Source organism: Marmota marmota, unplaced genomic scaffold (assembly GCF_001458135.2).
Source record: "Marmota marmota marmota unplaced genomic scaffold, marMar, whole genome shotgun sequence".
Taxonomy (NCBI): domain Eukaryota; kingdom Metazoa; phylum Chordata; class Mammalia; order Rodentia; family Sciuridae; genus Marmota; species Marmota marmota.
The window spans coordinates 12,001,678-12,024,863 of NW_025999941.1; the positions used below are offsets into that span (position 1 = coordinate 12,001,678).

The 23,186-nt window shown below is 36.9% G+C and overlaps 1 protein-coding gene across 2 annotated transcripts in view; it reads right to left on the reverse strand.

The window, feature by feature from the left end:
- The window catches only part of Cfap20dc (CFAP20 domain containing), a 220,012-nt gene extending 197,469 nt beyond the window's left edge, over positions 1–22,543 (reverse strand). Inside the window, exon 1 of one of the 2 annotated variants that reach the window (XM_048801194.1) lies at positions 22,459–22,543. The gene's annotated coding sequence lies outside the window, so the exon portion shown is untranslated. Of the gene's footprint in view, positions 1–14,901; positions 14,969–22,458 lie in introns of those variants that run through there. The other variant, XM_015494492.2, reaches the window with a different exon arrangement.
- Positions 22,544–23,186: the final 643 nt, after the last annotated feature.

Consider the following 23,186-nt stretch of genomic DNA (forward strand, 5'->3'; position numbering starts at 1 on the left):
ACTAATTATTTTATACTTTAAGTTTTCAGGTGGCTTTTACCCTCCTTGGCAGGAAAAAGAGTTCCCAGTGAAACGCTGGCCATCACCCCCATTAGATTTTATCATGAAAGAATTTTTAATTTTATCAGATTCTTTTTCTCCATCTATTGAGTTGATCATATAATTTTTATCCTTTTTTTAGTTATGTGATATATTCTGTTAAGTAATTTACATATGTTAAAGCATCTTTGCATACCTGAATGAGATCATGGTTTATGATCTTTTCAATGTGCTGTTGAATTCGGGTTTTTTAAATGAAACTTTAGTTTTTTTTATATTCATCAGAGATATTCACCTATAGATTTTGTTGCTGTGGTGTCCTTGTCAGGTCTTGGTACCAGGGTAGTGGTGGCTTCATAGAATAATTTTGGAAGGATTCCCTCTTTTTCAGTCCTACAGAACAGTTTAACAAACACCGATGCCACTTCTTGCTTACAAGTTTGGTAATATTCAGCACTGAAACCATACAGGTGTATGCTAGTCTTTGTCAGGAGATTTTTATTACTGATTCAATCTCATTACTTTTTATTGGCCTATTCAAGTTTTTGTATGCTCTTTGTTCAAATTTAGTAAGTCATATGTGTCCAGAAATCTGTTTCTTTTAGATTTTCTAATTTGATAGGAAATAGTTTTTTAGAAATAATTCCCTTATGATACTTTGTATCTCCGTGGTATCAGATGTATGACTCCTTTTTCATCCCTAATCTTATTTGTTTGGGTCTTCTCCCTGTAGGTTTGTCAAGTTTATTTATTGTTTTGAAGAAACAACTATTTGTTTCATTGTTCCTTTGCATTCTTCTTTTAAGCAGTTTTATTTATCTTTATTATTTCATACCTTTGACTAATTTGGGGTTTGTTTTTCTCTTGTTCTGTAAGCCCTTGAGATGCATCTAAAGTTGTTGATTTGAAACCTTCTATTTTTTTTTTCTTCATGTGGATATTTACTGCTATAAACCTTCTCTCAGTAGCACTTCTGTTGCATCCCACAGGATTTGGTATTTTATGTTTCCATTTTAATTTTTTTCAAGGAATTAAAAAATTTCCCTTCTGACTTCCTCAGTGCACTATCATTCATTCAAGTCTTCATGTATATGTATTTTTTCTAAATTTTCTCTTCTTATTGACTTCTAGTATCCTTCCACTGAGATTGGAAAAGATACATGATATGATTTCCAAGTTTTTTTGAATTTGTAAAGACATATTTTGTGGCCTAATATATGTAGTTTAGAGAAAGTACCATGCACTGATGAGGAGTGTGTACTGTGCAGCCGTGGAGTGGAATGTTCTATAAGTGTCTTAAGTTAATTTTATTGATAGTTCACGATAGCTCTGGTGTTTCTTTGTTGGTGTTTGTTTGGATGATCTATTCATTGATAGAAAGGAGATACTGAAATCCCCCATTATAATTGTATCGGAGCATATCTTTCCATTTAAGTTTAATAATGTTTGTTTTAAGAACTGAGTGCTCTGACATTAAGTATATTGTCACAATAATTATATTTGGAGGAATTGATCCCTTGAGTATTATAGAGAGAGATCTCCTTTGTCTGTTTTTGTCTAAAGTCTATTTTGTCAGATGTAGGTATCACCAATCGTACTTGTTTTGGGATTCCATTGGATTGGAATATCATTTCCTGTCCTTTCACTTGCCATCTGTTTTGTGTCTTTGAAGGTCAGCTGAGTTTCTGTAGGAAGTATATTGTTGTTTTTGAATTCACTCAGCCAGTCTGTATCTCTTAATAGTAAAGTTCATTTACATTCAGTCATTCTTGAAAGGTATAGATTTATGTTGTTATTCTTCTGGTTGTTCTTAATATTGTTTCAACCTCTCTTATTCACGTTTGTAGTTTGATGAAGTATTGTATTGATAATATGGGATTATTTTATGTTTGCTTTTGTGTTTCTGCTCTTCTGGTGGTTTTTATACTTTCTCATGCTTCTGTGATGGTTATTATGTCCACTTCTGGAAGGAGGACTCCCTGAAACATCTTTGGTAAGGTTCAGAAATCTACAGTTAAATTAGGTGAGAAATCTGCTGTTAGTCTAATGGGGTTTCCCGTAAATGTGACTTAGTGCTTATAGATTTTTAATTCGTTCTTTGTCCTGTCTTTTTGACAGTTTGTATAATATGTCATGGTTAGGATCTTTTCTGATCATATCTCTTTGGGGTTCTGTAAGTTTCCTGTACACAGATGTTCATATCTTTTTCTAGATTTGGCTTTCTTTTTTTTTCCTTTTTTCTTTTTGCTATTATTTCTTTGGATAGTTTCTTCTATGTTCTAAGTTTTATTTTCTCCCACTTGGGGATGATTGATCTTTTAATGGTGTGCCAAAAATCTTGAATGATGTCTTCTTTCCTTTTCTTTTCTTTCTCCCTCCCTCCCTCCCTTCTTTCTTTCCTTCCTTATTTTGAAAGATGTATCTTTAAGTTCCAATATTCTTTCCTCTGCTTGATCTGATCTATTGTTAAGGCTTTCAACTGATTTTTTTTTTTCTTTGGCGGGGAGGGGGAAGCGGTCCAGGGATTGAACTCAGGGTCCCTCAACCATTAAGCCACATCCCCAGCCCTATTTTGTATTTTATTTAGAGACAGGGTCTCACTGAGTTGCTTAGTGCCTCTCTTTTGCTGAGGCTGGCTTTGAACTCATGAACCTCCTGCCTCAGCCTCCCTAGCTGCTGGGATTACAAGCAAGGGCACTCGGCTCAACTGAATTTTTAATTTGGCTCATTGAGATCTTATTTCCAAGATTTCTACTTGAATTTTTTTTTCCCCAAAAACCTCTATGTCTGTGATGAATTTCTCATTCACATCCTGCATTGTCACCCTAATTTCATCCAAGTGTTCATCAGTATTCTCTTGGATCTCTTTGAGCTTTAAAAAAAAATCATCCTTTTGAATCCTTTATCAGGCATCTCTTCCATTTCTATATCTTTGGAAACTGCTGCTAGAGTTATGATCTTTAGCATCTGTCATGTTACCTTGTTTCATCCTATTTCTTGTGTTTCATTATTGAGATTTGTACATCTGGTGGAACAGACATCTCTACCACTTTAATGGAATGGCCTTCATAGTGGCCTTGTCCTGAAGATGTTTCATGGGGTATCACTCTGTTCTGCAATATTTAGTTTATTTTCAGCTGAGCAGCAAAGTATAATCTCCCTGTAGCATCTCTGGTTGTGATTAGCACATTTGGGCACAGTGTGTACCAAATCGGAGTCTGAGAGACACACTGTCTCTGCAGGTCACACAGAGTGTGGTCACTGTGGCAGTTCAGGCAGGTATGGCATAGACAGCAGAGTGTGTGGGGTGCACCCTATGTGGCTACTCCTTAAAGATTGATGGGGTTTCCTCGGGCACTGTTGATATCTGCTTTGCTACTTAGAATAGTCTCTGGTGCTAGCTGCAGCAGTAATGGCAAGGGCCTGATGCACTTGTCCTGACCAGACAGTGAGGAGAGTCAGGAGCAGAATTCACAGCACTCTCTCTGTGGTTCTCACACTGAGTCTTGTTGGTAGAGTGTGATCAGACAAGATCCAGGGGCAACTAACTGATGGTGGGGACCCACATAGGCATCGCGGTAGCCAGAGTTATGGTATTCTTTTCTGCTGGTACTGTGGGCATGCCCACTTCAGACCAGGATTGCAGACCCTCCTTCACCGTCCATGCAAGAGATGGAGGATGGCCAATGGCTTTTCTCCTTTTTTTTTTTTTTTAAACTTTAGAGCCTGCTAGGGATCTAGCAGGTGTGGGTTGCAGCTGGAGCTGGGCAAATTACTCTCCGTTGAAGTGTTCACAGGGGGAGAGTGAATCATGGGCAGCACTCAGCAAGGCTTCTCCCTAGACCATCTTAGACTGTGTGCACGTGAGGTGGGGTGGCAGCTGGAGCCACAGCTTTGCTCATGACTGCCCCACCACATCCCTTTGGGCAGGGGAACAATGGAACTGTGGGGTTCTTCCCCACCTTGTGATTATCAGGCACCCATGTGAGGCACTGTGGAAGTGGAGTGGTGGGGACAGTGTGGGTAGCTGTCTTCAGTCCTGGCATTTGAGTGGCAGGCTCCCTAACCATCCTCACCCCAGTTCTGGAGGGCAGTGCCCGCCATTCCTTCTGTGTCACAATATCTATTCCCTACAGTGCAGTGCTCTCTGCAGGTTTGTGTCATTTACTTTATTGAGCCAAGTTTGGTTCATGAAGCAGTTTCCCACTGAGCCAGTGGAGTATCTGTGGAGCCCAGCAATGTGTACAGGGCTCTGCACCCCAGAGCAGTCCATATTCAGGTGCTAGACGCCTTCTCAAGATGGCTCCTGGGTCTGCTGGGAGATGACATGGATTCCTTTTCCATGGCCAGTCTATTGTGCCATTTCTGGTTTATTGATCTAGTTAGGCTGCAGGTTGGTAGAGGCTGTGAAACTTTCCAGTATCTAGGATTGCCAGTATCAGTGAGAGTTTGCTGGGACTCTATCCCTTTCCTGCTGTTGGGGCGACAGGTGCTGGCAAATTCTGTTTCTCCTATTCAGCTGGCATCCCAGGTCTCTAGATCTCACAAGGGGTCTTGTTGAGGCTTACAAACACAGTTTTCATCTAAGAGCCTAGGAGCTAAGCGTGGTGTTCCATAGCTTTAGTTCATCCTTGAAAATTATTTACTTGCATATATTCTTAACTATATCACCATTTTCAGAAAATTCTAGAAAATTCATTTCTCTTTACCTCAATTTTCCCACCTTTCCTTATTCTTTGATATAGTTACCATCCTGTCAGGAGACATGTGGTTAAGAGAAATGTATTTTATATATGGGAAGGCAAAAATAAAATAAAATAAATTAGGGCCCAGGTACTAGTTTTCAAGGAACTAAGGGTTGAGAAAAGAAAGCTGGTTACTTTGCTAGTCCCATGTATTTGTTTTCTTACTCTCTTTTTGCCCCTGTATTTTTGGAATTAAAGCAGCACACTGACAGTATATTAACACCTTTCAGAACAATACAGTATAACAACATTATTAAGGGCTCACCATGTACGTACGATTCTTCTAAGTGCTGAGGGGATCACAATGGTGAATAAGATGCAGTAATCCTGTATACCACTAAGAGAACACTGAGGAAGTAGAGTACTACAACTGGAAGATGTGGCGTATTCCTGGAGGATATGTACTTGAGTTTGCTATTAAATGATTAGGGTTATACAAGATAGAGAGATGAAATTAGCTTGGACAGAAACTTGAGTCAAGGGCATGAGAACTTGGGAGGTTTTCAGCTACCCAGGTGGCTATGTCAAGGAGGAGTGGAATGAGTTATGGAGGGAGAAGTGCTTCAGTTTAGATCCAAAAAGGCTTAGGTGCCCAGTGACCACCAACTCCATTGGACATTTGGACAAAGAAGCTGGGGCTACGGCAAATCCCGATGGACCAAGGCTGCCTAAGACTCAAATTTAAAACTTAAAATTCGAATGCTAAACATTTAAAAAGTAAAAGTCGATGCTAGTGTACCTTGAAACACAGAATTTGAATGTGGTAAAAATTTACAATGTTAGCTTTATTTAACTATGTATTACTACCCAATTTTAAAGAGAAGGTTGAACCATGTTAGTGGGTTTCAAACTTCTGAGGGAGAAATGGCATTCTCTATTCATATAAAACACGTTCATTCCAAAATGTTCATAAGACTGAAAAAGGGAGGATGGATTGTTCTGTTTGAAATAACAGAGGTAATGCAGACCCAATTAAAATGGATTAGATCATTTCAAACGTTCTTTTCAGCTAGCTCCAAAACTTCATGTCTATGAATGGAAAGTCTAAATGTCAGTATTACCACCTTACCAATTTTGAACCACTCACATCATCACTCTCCCCAAAGAATTATACCACAGAAAACTGAAAATGACTTAAAAGGTTATAACAATGCAATTATAAATGGCTGAGAGAAAGGAACTAGTATTTACTGATGTACTATGTGCCAGGAACTGTTAGGTCTCTGTAAATAATCTAAAGTCCAATTAACTCTGCTGCCATCTATTGTAACATCTAGGCAATGTCTTATACAAACGGGGCTTGGAAATGCCAAGTTCAATGATAGCCTCTTTGGGATCAAAATACCTAGGCCCTTAAGATCTCATGGTCTAGGTGGAGATGGACAGTTGGTTGTGGAGACACATAGACAATTAGACCACTATGCAGTAAATGCCATAACAGATACATATAAATGCCGCTATATGATGTATTTAGGATACATGATCTCATCCTATCAATTTCTATGAATCCAAATAAAGATTCTAAAATAATTTCATACCCCAATTTTTAAACTCCACAATTTATGGGGGAAATTTACAAAAATCAGGAACCCTAGAGATTCTAGCCCTCCCCGTGGTAGAGGGAGGATTCTTGTATTTATTATTGGCCCCAATTGATCAATGCCTCATGAGTCCCATGATATACTTTATGCAAACAAGCATAAACATATTACTGTATACTTAATTAACCAATAAATGATATTAATATCTATTTATTGGTTAGGAAGGAATCCTCACATTAATCAAATTCCCCCATTAATCAAAATGTCCAAATTATTTTATAAGTGAAACTATATGAATCCAATAATATACAGATTACATTCTATTTTGTAGATATTTCAGATTTTTTTATTTTGAATAATTAAAATAATTAACTCCAAGAAAACAAAGTATAGTGAGAAGGACAGAGAATTAAACAAGAGAAGACATTTTTCCTGACAAAAAAAAAATAGTGAACTCTGTATTATAAATCAAAGAAATGTTGCTCCTGTCTTTGCCATATGAAAGGAGAGGGCATTTGGAAGATCTGTGATTTGCTGAGTCATATTAAATCATCCCTGATAGTGAAGGTGAAAGGGACAATAGAAAATAGCAAATGACTATTTATTATGCCTTAAGAAATTGCACATCCACCTGTTTTATGCTTCTACATTTGGTCTGGTCACCTGGTCAATGCTTTAAACCAAGTGCGTTAGCTCTGCATTGCTGAGACCAAGATATCTGATAAGAACAACTCAAAAGGAGAGTAAGTTTATTTTGGCTCATGGTTTCAGAGGTTCAATCCATGGTGGGCCCATTCCATTGCTCTGGTGAGGCAGAGAACACCATGGTGGAAAGGTGTGGTGGAGGAGTGCTGCTCCTTCATGGTAGCCAAGAAAGAAGCAGAGAGAGAAAGGAAGATTCCAGAAAGAAAATGCACCCTCCCAGGGCATGCCCCACATCTCCAGCAGCTGCACTGCACCTGAATACAGTTACGACCCAGTCAGTCAATTCAAACTAGGATGCTCTGATTAGGTTACAGAGCTCAGAGTACAATCATTTTACCTCTAAATATTCCTGCATTAACACAGGGGCTTCTGGAGGACACCTCATCCCCATAATACCATGGTCTCTGATGCCAGCAGTTTCTATAGTCATGGTTTAAAAAGATCACTAGCATCCATGTCCAAACCATAGAGTCACCGCTTCTTTCTTTTTTTTTTTTTTTTAAGTTTTAATATCTTTTTCTTTTGAGAGAGAGAGAATTTTAATATTTATTTTTTAGTTTTCGGCGGACACAACATCTTTGTTTGTATGTGGTGCTGAGGATCGAACCCGGGCCGCATGCATGCCAGGCGAGCGCGCTACTGCTTGAGCCACATCCCCAGCCCGCTTCTTTCTTCTTTATGCTGTTTTTTTTTTTTTTTCCTGATAGAGAACCTGCATAAGCCAATAGTTAAGGAAGCTCCCAAGGAAAAGCTGCTTTTCCATCCCTCTTCAGAGACAAGTACCATAAAAATTTCATAAGGAAAATAGATATGCCCTAACTTGTCTTAAAATGGTTCAGATGAACAATCTAAAAATAAAATATCACAGTACATCTACCTGTAGACATATAAAAATTATAAATTAAGATTACTGTGTACTTAACTAACCAATAAATAGATATTAATATCACCCTCATTGTGCAGATGGGGCTATGTCATTCAGAAGGCTCCACAAACTGCCCAGAATCACTATACTAATAATTGGAAGAACCAGTTGCTCCCAGGCCTATAACATCACCCATCACAGGACCCTGATTTCTGCCTTGACAACTGATCTTGCAATCACTAACTACACAGTGCTTAAGCCAAATGTGTGTGTGGCCTTTACAGAATAAGGACATTTCCAAATATTTGTATATGTATAATTTTTCTTTTGCTGATATTTTATGTGACCTTGGAGCATGCATTGAGATTAACTAGAGTACTGTAAAAGTAATTTAGAAAAATAAAGTGAACTAAAAACTAAGATATAGGGAGATTTTTCACAAATGTATTTAACTGATAAAGTATATGGCATCTAATTTATATACCTGCCACATATGTTATCTAAAACTTCTACATAAAACCTATTTTAAGGCATGCAAATTTAATATATTAAGAAAGTCAGCATGCAAAGCATCTTAAAGTGCTCCCTTTACCTAATGCATGTAGCAAAATATACTGATTATGCAAGTACATTTAATTGGATATAATTAAAATAATGAGATTTAAATACTGATGATTTTAAAAAGAAAAAAATAGGAGGTAGAATTAGCCATGGGATGCATTCAAAATGTTAATGAAACTTGCAATGTCATTTCTACTTTGGTGTACAATGCTTCTGGCTTAACAAGATCTACCACTGGCCATTTTTACTGGGTTTTAAACACATAGTTTGGAGAGGTATTCCATTGGTAATAAAAGATTCCCCTGGAGAAAAAAGACTTTATTGAATAATACAATAACACTTTGGTTTGGATAACATCTCTTTCACAAATAACTTAAGAGGTAGATAGCAATCATTTTCTTCAAAGGAAGGAATCAAAATGACCAAAAAGATAGGAAAGCAAAATTTTCTCAGAAAGAGCTGTGCTTGGTTAAATGGACACAATCTTAAAAGCCCACGCCAGTGTCATTGTGACCTAAAGATATCGAATTTAGGTATTCTTTAAACTCTGGTGGCTTTAAAGAGGCTGAAGAAGACAGATGGCATATGAAAGAACAGGTCTGCCAGGTGAGGCCACATTCACCTCACTTGGTTTAAAATTTCCAGGAGCCTGCTGTCTCGGACACCACCGAAGAAGGAAAGATAGGAGCAAATTCAACAGGGCAGAAGACATTGAAACTGCTATGAAAGTTTCTTTTTCTGACTTCTTTGTCCAGCTTACTAGTAACACAGAAAAAGTGATGTAGGAGTGGCTTTCATTAAATTAGCTTAAGGCTAAAGCTTCGGTGGAGTGTTTCGGTTTTCTCTAATACAGTGATGGAAAAGGAAGTTTTGAGATCTCCATGTGTTAGAAAACCACCACTGTCTTCAATTAATTCTAACAATTAATAAAAGAGTTCACATTACCATTTATTGAGCAGGAACTGAGATAAAGTGTCCAGCCCAAAGCCATTTAACCAGTCTGGGTAGGACAAAGGAAAAAGAAAAATTCTGGAAGGAGCATCATAAATTCCTGACTGAATTTCAGGTTGAAATCATTAAATTCCATTCAGATAAAATTTCAAATTCAGACTGTGGTCATGCAGATATCACAAAGGATTCTGTTAAATTTTATAAGGACTAGTTATACTTTTAGGGATCTAAAAGGGTTTTAAAGAATTGAATATTTGCTTTCTTTCTTTATTAGATTCCAAATACCAGCAGTGCTCCGAACAGCAGGTGAAGCTGTCTAGCAATAATATTCTCTAGACCCACGGGCTAAGCATCCCAAACTTCAAGCAGCACATCCCATCCGCCACATGGGCTTTCATAGTTGTTTTCTGCCCATATATTGAAAAAGCCCTGGCTGAGCTGAGTGAAAATGGGAAATATAACGTCAATTCACTAGAGGCATAACAGTACAAAACGTCTCTCAGAATTCATCGAGATAATGACAAAATCAGGGGAGAGAAAGGAACTAATGCAGCTCAACAGTCTTCAGTAAAAATGAATACAATTCCTGTCAAAGAATGTAATATTCCAAAATCACTTAGTGTGATTGGCAGCATCAAATATAGCAAAATGGATTTCTATTTCAAGATGCAGTTGGTTCTTTTCCAAAAGGCCAGGTTCAGGGTGTTCCTCCTGGGTATCAGCTGTCTGACCCCAGGCTCTGAAACACCTCATGAGCCCACCCAGGGCCCCGCTGGACTCCCACTGTCTTGATGATCCAATTTGGAAGACAGCACAAAAATGAAAGAATTTTTAAGAACATGTTTTATAGTCAATCCTTTGCCTTCAAGTCAGACACAGTTATACTTAAACACTCTGGAAGAGAAAACTGCAACTAATACTACAAAATAAGCAATTTAAAATGACTTCTGTAAAAAGCAGGGGAGTCTTGACGTTTGATACCTCAACACTAAAAGAAATTCAAAATGACTGCTAAATATATCTGCATTAGTACAGTGAACACTTCTTGCTCCACATGAAAAATGTAATGTATTTGCATAACTGCTGGTTAGGCTCATGAAGTTCTAAAGTCATTTCAGCCACAGGTAGAAGATTTTGAATAATATAATTTTTAGATGTTAAAGAAAAAAGAGGCCTACCTATGGACTAGAATAAAGATTCAATAAAGAAAAGGTGAAGCTGTTATTTAGTTTTGATTTTAAAAGTCTAATATGAATATTATCCCATTAAAGACTCAAAGTACTAAAGCCAAACAAACAAACAAAAAAACCAGTTTGGTAAATTCTTCATTTAACACTCAGGCATTTCTCTCTCTAAAGGGTAAATGCAGAAACACTTTGGCATGAAAGACCTTTCCCTCCTGGAATTCTAAGGACACAAATGTATTATGAAGCCCCTGAAGAAGATGTAAAAGGCTTAGCACTCTCATCTTGTACCAAGATTCAAATCAAATATTTACTGCAGTTTTACTACCCATGTATATATATATATATAAAAGTAACGATATTGGCCAGGCGTGGTGGTGTATGCCTGTAATCTCAGTGGTGTGGAAGGTTGAGACAGGAGAAACACTAGTTCAAAGCCAGGCTCAGCAACTTATTGAGACCCTAAACAACTCAGTGAGACTCTGTCTCAAAATAAAATATAAAAAAGGGCTGGGGATATGGCTCAGCAATTAAGCGCCCCTGGATTTAGTCCCCAGTACCAAAAAAGAAAAAAAAAAAGTAATGGTATCTGTAAGTAAGGGAACATGGTATGGCGGCATAGGCTTAGACTACATATTTGAATCCTGTTTCTAAGAGCTAGAAGCTCTATAACTCTGGCAGATTTCTTAACCTTTCTGAAATTCAGCTTCCTGGATGGTAAAATAGAAGTAATAGTTATGAACATCATGCAGGCTGATTCTGCATGTTAATTGAGTTTAAAGTGGTCATAATAATAATAATCTAATTATTAAACACATTATAAGTATACAATGCATTGGTTATTACTTTATGTTAATTTTTCATTTAATGCATATGCACACCTGTAAGGTATTATTATCACTCTCTTCCCACTGGTGAGGCAAGTTAAGTCCTCTGCTCACAAGGCTACAGAGGCTGAGCAGAATGTGACTACAGGTCTGTCCACACTCTTTCTTCTACTTAATACTTTGCATTTTCCCCACAGATCTTGATCTTATGTCATCATAACATTTATCAAAATGTAAAATGATCTTTCATCCTTAGAGTAGACTGTATTAGAACAGAGATTAGGGCTTGCCATTCATCCATCCATCCACTGTCCTCTCACCGGCTCATCCATATTTCAGAGGCAATTAAGTCCTAGGCATTGTGTTAGCTGCTGGAATATCAGACGGAGTGGAAATAACAGTGACTCTGTCCTCAGGGAACTCAAAGTCTACCCTAAAAGACACTTCAAAGTAGAAGTTAGCTAGGCAAAGAGATAGGGACAGAAACCACTAATGAACAGGACTCTAAGAAGAGACCTCACCAGGTATGTAAGGAAGGGAAAGAGCTCTGTGTTGGGAGAGAGCACTGGGAAGACCCAGTGTCACCGACAAGATGAGCTCAGAGCCCGAGCAATGGGGTGAGGAGGAGAGGGGAGAGACCAGAGAGAGGAGAGACCAGAGCATACAGGACTATTTAAAGATTTGGGAGTTTATTCACAGTCAGTGGGAATGCCAGTCGTTTTTTTAAGAAAGATCACACTAGCAATAGTGTGGACACCCAACTACAAGAAGACAGGAGAGGAAGCTGGGATGTTCAGTGGAAAGAAATCTCGAACTGTCCATCAGGGGAACTGTGATGGTAGTTTGACCACAAGGGTAGCAGTGCAGGTGAGGAGATATATACAGATTCCGTGTACACCAAATCCCCCACACCCACCACAGTCCTGACATAATTTGTTCATTGAATGAATGATTAATTCTAAGCAGAGTTGTTACTGGTTCTAAGGCAGCCACTAACCCACGTGCATAACCTCCTCATGAGCAGTATAACCATCCCACGGGCATGGGAGACCCAGGAAGAGGTGGAGGAAATGATTATAAAATTCATAAACTAGCTAGCAAAATGGCACTTCTGAAAACCTCTTGATGTATATAAAAAGTACCTTTTGTAAAACAAAATGCCTCTTCCATTCTGACAATGGAAAATTTTAGAAGCCAGGTATCTTTCTGCTATGTGACTTTCCAAGCTTGTTAGAAAAAAATGTATTATTTAAAATAGCCTAGAGCTATGCTGCTAGAAACACAGTAGAACACTAAGGGTGCTGAAAGAAAGCCCTTTTATTTAAGGGGGAAAAAAAGATGTGGTTAGAAAGAGAATCTCTGTATGTCATTCTAGTTTCCTTCTGGTGAGAACTTGGCATCTGTCATTACTTCCTAAAACAGCAAAATATTTTGATTATTTATCAGCAACAAATTAATACAGAGTTAATATATTTTCTTCTCATCTGATAAATTCATGAGCTCTGGACAATGTCTTCTCCATGTTATTTAATCATTTCAACCTTTTGTCCACATGACATTGATTTTGCTAAAACTATAAAACTAAAACCATTTGGGAAATCCAGTGGTTTGTCCATGTGGACATAAGAACTTGGGTGAGAATCAGTGATTACAGTGAACTGAATTCAAAACCTAATCATTAACCCCAACACCTCTGAAAATGTTTTCTCATCCTTCAACAGAGCCAGAGCACTAGACAGGGTAGCAAAGAGGGAGTCAGTCTCACTTAGAGATCAGCTGCTTTCTTGCTAGCATTGTTAAACTAATATACTTGTTGACTTCTCAATAATTAGAGCTTTCATTGTTATTAAAGTGGTTACAACAGTACATTGCCTAAGCGAAGGTGATAAGCTCATGTTTGTGGTGGCACAAATTTGGCTTAATTTTATGTAGAAGAAGAGATCTCACTGTCAAAACATTCAGTTCCAAGGTTGAGCCAGGTAACTTCTGCAGCTTTGATCAAAGTGCCCACCATCAGCGCCTCCACCATTGCTTCTAAAGAAGCTCAAAGTGCAGTAGGGGAAGAGATCAGGAGAATAAAGGGAGCTAAACTGAATTTCTATGTAAGGCACTATAAAAGCTTAAAATATAATTTGCCTTATTCCATTTCAGAAACCACTTTCCCCTGCACTGAAAATAAAGCTTTATGTGGTACTCTCTCTACCTTTAGAATGTCTTTGGAGTCTCGAAAGTGCATTTTCTGCAGAATCAGAAAGTGGAACATAAGAGCATCAAATAATGCTTTGGTCTTCTCAGTGTAAGAACTATTTTAAAGAACCTTGGTGATCATGGCAGATGATAAAGGAAGATCTCAGAAGTTTTAAAGAGGTTCAAGTTTGAATAAAACAAAGGTATAAATTGTTCCATCTTTTATCATCCAAGAAAACAAGACTGCATCTTATTAACTAAAATTCATACTTTAATAACATACCAACAAATCATTAGTGTCCTAAGTTTGTAGTCTAACAGAGAAATGAATAACCTCAAATTTATGATATTCTCATTAAGAAAGCTTCCTGCCCTTTTAAGTGTGCACCAATAAAAGTAATAAGAAAAGTTATTTATTCCAGTAGAGGAAATAATTGTCTAAGCTTAAACCTTGCATAGCTATTAATTATAAAGGAAAATTAGAAAATAGTATACTTTAAATAAACCATTGCATTTTAAACTTTACAGACTTGGGGCTGGGGTTGTGGCTCAGCAGTAGAGTACTTGCCTCACACGTGTGAGGCCCTGGGTTCAATCCTTAGCACCACATAAAAATAAATAAACAAAATAAAGGTATCAAAAAAACAAAACACATCTGTCTTTAAAAATAAATAAATAAAGTATATAAGTTTAGTAATGAAATTTTAAACAATACTCAGTTCAATTCTATGTGCATTTACACATAACATGCTATTTTCAAAGTATAATCTCCTACAATTGATAGTTTAACCAGTAAAAGTTGTATATTTGCACTTTTACCAGATAATCTAGCAAAGAGATTCAAAACAAATTCCAAACTGTCTATGCATACACTGGAATGACCCATATATATCAAACTATAGTAAATACTATTAAAAATGAGCTCTTTTAATCAGTTTTTTAAAAAACCATAATTGTGAATAGCTAACAGTACAAAAATATAATATCAACGTTCACTTGAACCTGTATCTTAAATTTTTGGATGTATTTTTCCAGGTTATAGGTCATTTGTTGTCAACATCATAATCCTTTGATAACCTCTTAAACAGATGAAATTGACTTTCCCTCGAGAAGTGCCAGAATATAGTGATATCTAAAAAATACGATTAAATTAATTTAATTCCTTCACGTCAACTTGATAAGTCACAGCTATTTAATGCAAAAACTGCCACTTGCAATTAATGACTATTGGTACTGCTTCAATTGATCAAATGTCTAATACACATAAAACATTCAAAGAAGTTCTGTATATCTTACAGCAATTCAGTGGAGAAGTCTTGTCCCAGGGGTATGTAAATCTGAAGTACAAGAAACCTCTGGATCAGTCCAACTAGAACGAGAGGGAGAAAATATACATTCAAATGTTCCAGCCACTTATATGTGCACATAAACAAACACAATCACATGCCATCAACAAGTTGAAGCTTTTAAAGCATTTCAGGAATATACAGACCTATAGTAGCACTATAAATGAATTATAACCCCATTAGGAAGTGGGAAAGTTGATGAAAATCAAATCCAATTCTAACAACAAATGTTGCCTTTTAAAAGCTCCATCTGTGGCCTGGGTGAAATTTTTATGAAAATTTAAAAAATAATAATGTTTTATTTACTATTTTTATTAGGCTGCAAGAGAATACACATAGAACTGTGCTCACCAGGCACACATAAAATCGAACTGTAGAGTCCCATCAAGGTGGCCATAAAAGCATGTGGCAATCATTTTTATTCACTGACAGTTTTAACAGTACTAAACAACTCAATAAAAAACAATAGATCAAGAAAAGCAATTCTAATTTTGACAACTACAATTGAAAGCTTGATGAGCCATATCTAGATCATATGGTTTTAAATGTGTCCATACTCAGATGGATGGAGGAACATATTTTCATTTATAATACCTTTTAATTTAATATTCTTTTAATTAATGGGCACAAAGTAAGAACTGTTAATTTTTATTTTCTATCACTAGTTTCATCTGGATTAAAAATATATGGAGAAAAACCAATCCCTGTAGCACTTTTGATAGCTGAAATCTATAAGTGCTTAAAAAAGATCAGTTGATTTTTATATTATCTCTACAGATTCATTTAATGCCTTTTAGGCTTTGAACTTTGGCTTGATCTCTCAATTAGTCTGGGTTTTTTTTTTTTGGGGGGGGGGTGTTACGGGAGATTGAACTCAGGGGCACTCATCCACTGAGCCACATCCCCAGCCCTATTTTGTATTTTTATTTAAAGAAAGGATCTCACTGAGTTGCTTAGCCCCTTGCTTTTGCTGAGGCTGGCTTTGAACTGGAGATCCTCCTGCCTCAGCCTCCTGAGCTACTGGGCTAACATACCCATCTGATCTCTCAATTAGAATACTCTTCACAGATATTTAGTATCATATGCAATTTAGGAACTTTATCCCTGGATGTATAGGAAATAGAGACATCTTGAATCTGCGAACATTTCCTATAAAGTAAATAGTACTGCCAACAGGTGGAGAAAAGATTTCCAGAAGGTAACTGGTCTAAAATAAATGCTATTTTCTATTTATACTGACTCAGTAGGCTTAACAGAATAAAGTATTTTAAAGTAACAGTACATTTTGGTAGTCTATATAAGACTTCCTGGTTTGTAATTCCTACGGTAAACTGTCCTATAACATTTCTGAACACCTTAATCATTTCCTATATTTAATCCCAGACTTAGTTTCTAAACAATAAACATATTAAATCAAATATGCTTAATAAGATTTTCATCAGACAGGGATAACTTTTATTTAAAAGTACTAAGTTTATAAATTAGTCCAAAGATCCAAGAGTAGGGTAAGCAATGTAATAAGAGATAGGAGATAAGAGGGTTTTACCCTGGAAAATTCTCTAGGAATCTGACTCTACCATATTCATGGGGAGAGCCAGTGAGGCAGTGAGAATTCTGATCTACAAAAGTAAAGTGAGATATCAACTGAGGTCAAATTTTAAATAAGCCATGGTCAAGTCTCTTGAGTCTAACACTGATTGGCCCTACGAGAGAGCACCAGGGTACATGAAATCAGTCTTTTATAAAGGTCCTTAATTTATGCCACAGATCTCCATCAGCCCTGTTTCCTTTAAACACAGACAGCTATACATTTTTGTATAGCATTTTTAGAAAAGAAAAGTTCTGAACCCTCAAAAAAGACAGCTTTGTAAAAGGTTAACTTCTAAGATTAAAAGAAGTAGGATGATACCATATAGTGATGATCTGACAAAGAAAAAAATACTTTAATAACATTTGGCAGGCAGATCCTGTGTGTCAATGCTGAATAAACTCCATAGTAATATTTTTTACAGGGGCCTAGTAAATTTAAACTGACTCTTCATACCTACATTGTGTTTAGGATCATTCTAAGTAAGACTGAATGTGGAACTACTGTTAATCAAAAAAATGTCCATCAAGTACTAAGATACATAAAAATTTAGTCTTTCCTGAAATATGCAGGTTTCTGCAGTTTTACAATCTGTTGTCTGCATGAGACAAACTGCTTCATCTCTGGCCCTTTTTATTTATTTATTTATTTATTTTGGAGACAGGTCTCACTAAGTTGCTTAGGGCCTCCCTAAAGTGCTGAGGTTGGCTTTAAACTTGTGATCCTCCTGCCTCAGCCTTCCAAGTTGCTGGAATTATAGGCATGCACCATTGTGCCCAACCTGCCTGTTTTTTTAAGAAATTAGTCCTTTCATCTTTTGAATATTTAAAATACAATTAGTAAAACACCATTAGAGTTTTAAACGTTAGCTTACCGGTCATTTCAATAAAGCCAATGACAGAGTATACATCTCACATACATTTTACAAGAGTCACATTGTATTCAAAGAGTTGGGATGAGACCACAGTACATTCTTTACAAGTGTCTTGAAAAATTAGGACTCAAGTTATTCCATGGTTCCTCACACACACAAAAAAAAACATACCAAGATACACCTCTCCCATCTCAATAAATAAAAAGAATCAGTTACACCATCATTATGACTATTCCACATCCCTTGGGCAAATTGGTAAGCATGTCTAGACCCTCTTATTTTCTATTCATAAAACTACTAATTTAGATTCACTACTAAATTAGTAATTTTATGGCTACTAATTTAGATTCACACCTCACAGGGTCATTTTTATGAATTAAATTAGCCCTATCATTCATCAAAGATCTGTGGAACACCTACTATGTATAAGACTTATTGTTGAAGTTTTTGCTGCAAATAAGAGACATGGTCTCTGCCCTCTTGAACTAATACTCTGATTCCATGAAATAGAAAGTCAAGGTTCTATGACAGTATATAAACCTGGGTCCTTGCAGGGGAAGAGGATAACGAGTGACAGTTTTCTTAAAGAAATAATACTGGAACTGAGCTGGGAGGAATAATCAGGAATTGACTGGGCAAGCGGGGGAGAAACAAATAGCAGGCGGAGAGAATACCATGTCCCGTTGGGGGAAAGGACAGTAGTTGAAATTAACTTAAAAAGGCTTAATGGGCTGGCAGGAGACACAAAGGAGGAAAAGTAGCAGTAGTTATACCAGAATCCAATCATGGGGAGCCCTGAAGGCCATGTGAAAGATTTGGGTCATCCTAAAATCAAAGGGAAGCTGCTCAGACATTCATTCATTCATTCCATAAAGATTTACTTGGGTGTCTCCCATGTTGCAGGCACTGTTCTTAGGGAACAAAATGAACCAAATCCTCTTTGCCAGTTCCTTTCCAGTGATGCTGAGGAAAAGCAACAAATCAATGTGACAATTATTCAGCATGTTAGATGGTGATTTAAGGGGGTGGGGGGGGGTGGGGTGGGTAAAGCTGGGTAAAAGATCCAGAGTGGAGAAGGGATAGAAAGTACAGGTTGCAACTTAAGTACAGGCCAGGTGGGCCACAAGGAAAAGGGTACTTTTCCTTGAAGAAGGGGAGAAGGTGAGCCATGGGGCTCTTCAGGGAGAGATGCTGCAGGTCAAGGGTATAGCTGTGCACAGGTGCTAAGGCACCCAGGCTATCTCGATACAGCAATGAGTTCTCTACCGTTGGATTAGAATGAACAAGGGAAGGAGAAAGATCAGAGGGTTAAGAGGATACCAGAATATATACACATGGAATACTACTCAGCCTTAAAGAAGAATAACATTATGGTATTTGAGAGTAAAGGGATGGAGCCAGAGACTATCAGGCTAAGTGAAATATTCAAGCTGATCCCAAAGAACCAAAGGTCAAATGTTTTCTCTGATATGCAAATGCTAATTCACAATAAGGGAGGGGGGCTAGGGAAGAATAGAGTTACTTTGGATTAGACAGAGGGAAATAAAGGGGGGGTATGGAGGTAGGAAGGATGAGAGAATGAATCGGGCATTATTACCTTATGTGCATATATGATTACATGACCTGTGTAAGCATGTACAACCAGAAGAAAGACAAGTTATCCTCCATTTATGTATGATGTGTTAAAATTCATTCTACTGTTATCTATAACTAATTGGAACAAATAAAAGAAAAGAGGCTACCAGACACCTCATAGTTCTATAGATATGTGGAGCTTTTTAGGGGGAGGGGTGTACCAGGGATTGAACTCAGGGACACTCTACCACTGAGCCACATCTCCAGCCCTATTTTGTATTTTATTTAGAGACAGGGTCTCGCTGAGTTGCACTTTGACATTAAGTTTGGTTGGGAAGAAGAAGTCTCAAAAGGAGACTAAGAAAGGCCAGTGAAGCAGGAGGCCACCTCGGAGGCGGGTATCCTGGAGGATCGGTGAGGAGAGTGTACCAAGGAGCTGCCAGTATTCTCCCATGATAGGTGAGGGAAGATGACAGCTGAGAGCTTGTCACTGGGTTCAGGAATACAGAAGTCACCAGTGACTTCCACAAGAGCACTATCCATAGAATGGTGAGATCAGAACCATTTAAGGGTTTTTAAGCAGAGGAAGTTTACCAGATACCAAAGGAGAGGTATCAGGAGGTCTGAGAGGACCTCGTGAAGGTGACCTCATCATCCAGAGTATAAACCCCGCAGATGAATACAAGACTTCAGTGACACTGATCTCCAGGGACCCACTATCTGATTCAGATGTCAGAGGCAGAGAATACAGTAGCTCAAAACATGAGCCTTGTAAGAGAGGTCCTGAAGACCTCCCAAATGAGACATGTGCACGTGTGACAGAGATGCTTCTCACAGGACAACTCTGTATAATGTGTTCCATACTGAAAAGCAGCAATTTATTTAACTGGTGAATGAGTCACCCAAGTCTTGTTATCAAGGTAAGAGGGTTACGGTTAGGAATTATAATCCAAATTTCATAATTTCTTTTTTTTAGATGTTGATGGATCTTTATTTTATTCATTTATTTATATGTGTTACTGAGAATCAAACCCAGGGCCTCACACATGCTAGGCAAGTGCTCTACCACTGAGCCACAACCTCAGCCCCCCAAATTTCATGATTTCTTAGTGTGGCAAACTTAACTAACTACTTGAACATCACTTGTGTGCCAGACCCTAAGTTAGGGGTGCAAGGAAGACAATTCAAGGTCCTTGTCCTAGAGAAATATACCCATGTGATAATGGGTAGCATGTGTTCCTTTATCTGGTAGGTGCTGAGTGAAGAAACCTGGATGTATTTAGAAATCCTCAAATATAAGTTGATTCAGAAATTGTTATTTATGAAGTTAAACATGCATAATTTCATTATTAAACTTTCTTCCTAAGTACCTAATATAATCAGAAACACACATGAAAGACCTAATGTCAAGTTTGCATAAATAAAGTGTGTGTTTACTCTTCAAATAGTAATATGTGATGGTAATTGAACTTAATTTAGAAATGTTAATTGAAAGCCACTTCTCTACTCCAGACACGTCATTTAATTTAAAGTTAACCATACCAAGCCTATACAGAAGGTCATATTATGCAAGTAAAAATAACTCTATAAATTTCTGTTATGAATAATTCCCAACAACTAATCTTAGAGGCATGAGTGCAGGGCACTATATAAACTGTTTGAGCTGTTACAGTGCTGCATGTGCTACATAAAAAACAGGTTAGTCTTTAATTACAGGGCATTGTACAAGAAATGCACTAAAAGATCTTTCCTGTTTCTTCCAATTAAAAGTCATCATCTTTCCTTTTAAAGAGGTAATTATAACACATTAAATTTTTTTCTGACCAAAAAAAAAAAAGAAAAAAGAAAGCTTAGATAAGACTAGGGAAGAGGAGCTTATGTTTAATCATTTAGCTTTGGATAGAGAAGGAATCTTTCTCAGAGCCAAATGAGAAAGTTAACAGAAGTGATTGATTTTATCAATAACATGACCATGTGCGAAGATGCTAAGGGCATTAAATGGAAGTCCAGGTGGGCTTTATAAGTCCAGCCAGAAAAAAACAAAAGAACTCACACTTAGAATAAAATCATGTTCCTGCAAATCAAATGTAATCTGTCTCACAAAGTCAGTATCCTGGAACAGATGGACTGTGTCTCTAGTAAGAATAAAATATAGTTTTAGACATGTTTCCCTGGCTCATCTTAGTTCACCTCATTTATGCGGAAATAAAAAAAAAAAAAAAAGAAATCTGTCATTAAACACACACACACACACACACACATACACACATATACATACATGCATGAGTGTGCAGAGAGGCACTAGGAAGATTCCCTGGTTTATAAATGGAGGTAAATTAACAAGTCTTTTAAAACAATGAGTAACTCTTCTCTTTAAGTTCTACTTCTTATGTCAGTTAAAACATTGGAAAACCACTTTAATATACATCAACTTCTATCTATGCTGCTTATGGCTTGGTTCATGTCTGAGAAATCTAAAACATGTATATAGATGTTGGAAATAGTACATAAAGCACAGAGCTCCTGTAAGTTCAGAAAGTTGAATTAAAATTAGGAAACCAGAAGAAAACAGTTTTTTTCATAGTGCCTGATGCATAGTAGGTATTCAATAAAGGTTTTTAATGAAGGAAGGACTAAGTAAATGATGAATGAAAGAAACAGAATTGTCTGCTTATATTTGCTATACACTTAAACACAGGACAGAGCTGGTGGAAGATCTGATTGTTTTGATAAATTATATTTCTTAAATAACATCAGTTTACTCAAAGTCTGCTGGTAGAGCCTTTAATTTGAACCTTATCTCTGCCGATAACTGGGTTTATGTGTTTTCTAGGGGTTCCTTCTTGTCCTGGAGCTTTAAAATACTGATTCTAATTTCCAAAGTTAATAAGAATTAAAATCAACTCTTTGGGCTTTTGTTAAATTATAAATTCATAGCCATACTTATTAGATATTAATATTCTTAAAGGCATATGAATCATGATATCACTAAATAATATCTCATACAGTATTTTTGATAGATTTTTTTTCCTTCAAATTGATTTCCTGTATGTTAGGGTTTATTTCAAAACTTAACTACCTGAGTTCTTGATGGGGGAGCCAACCTCAGTTTGTTCATCTGTAAAAGAGCTATTATAAGGATTAAAAGTTAATAAAATATAAAATTCTCAGTTCCTAATGCAGTGTTAGTGCTCAATAAATGCAATTATTATAATAATTAATGGCTCCTAAATCATCTTCTAAGTCTCATTTGTAGATTTCCAGTAGTTAATGAGGCAGAATACATTTTTAGAAAACCCCAGTACAACACCTGGTATAGATACTTTCTACATTAAAAAAAAAAAAATCACAAAATCACATCACTTCCCATCAAGAGATGCCAGTAGAAGTCATACTAATATGCATGTTTATGAGATATAAAAGCATAACCTTATCAAATGTGAAGTTTCAATATTAAAAATTATACTTACGGATTTGCTTATTCTCCTTTGGTAACTGAATTTTATTTGTTTGGCTGCTGCCTTCCAGGACAAACACAAAACTTTTAACTTCTTTATCAAACTCCTATAGAACAAAATGAAAACAGTGGTAATTGAAGTGGATTTTATTCAGCTTCTTCTATAAAACTGAAGAGTGCAAATTCACAGAGGGAAAAGAATCCCATATTCAAATGACTTAAAAGCAGGCTCAGGCCTTGATGATACTCTCATCTGAGACTTGCTGGGAAACGGAATATAAAAGCCACACTAAGCCATTTTGCAAATCCCCTATTATATCAAGACATCTTTCCTTCAAATGATAAGAAGTTCTCTAACTTCAGGGAGTCCCAGGTCACTGATTTAGAGTTTCCAGAATTTAATTGCCCTTCTTCCCCTTCAGTCTATGTATTTCTGTCTAATTGCACAGGGCTGAAGATCACTCTTTGTCGTGGTACAAGAAACCATTTAACTTATGCTATATCCAGCCTAGAAGTTCTTTGGTTTCAGGCCATGGCTCAAATAGAATTAATCATTGCATTATTTTACACCTGTGTAACAATGAAATTCTGTATATCTTTTAATTAAAATCAATATGATTTAAAATGTTATAATTAAGGCTAACTGAAAAGCTAAGGTAGGAGAATCAGGGAATAAAAAAACCTGAAAATGAAAAACCTGTAATATGTAAGAGTCCAATTTCCATCAGTCAAAGTGCTGAT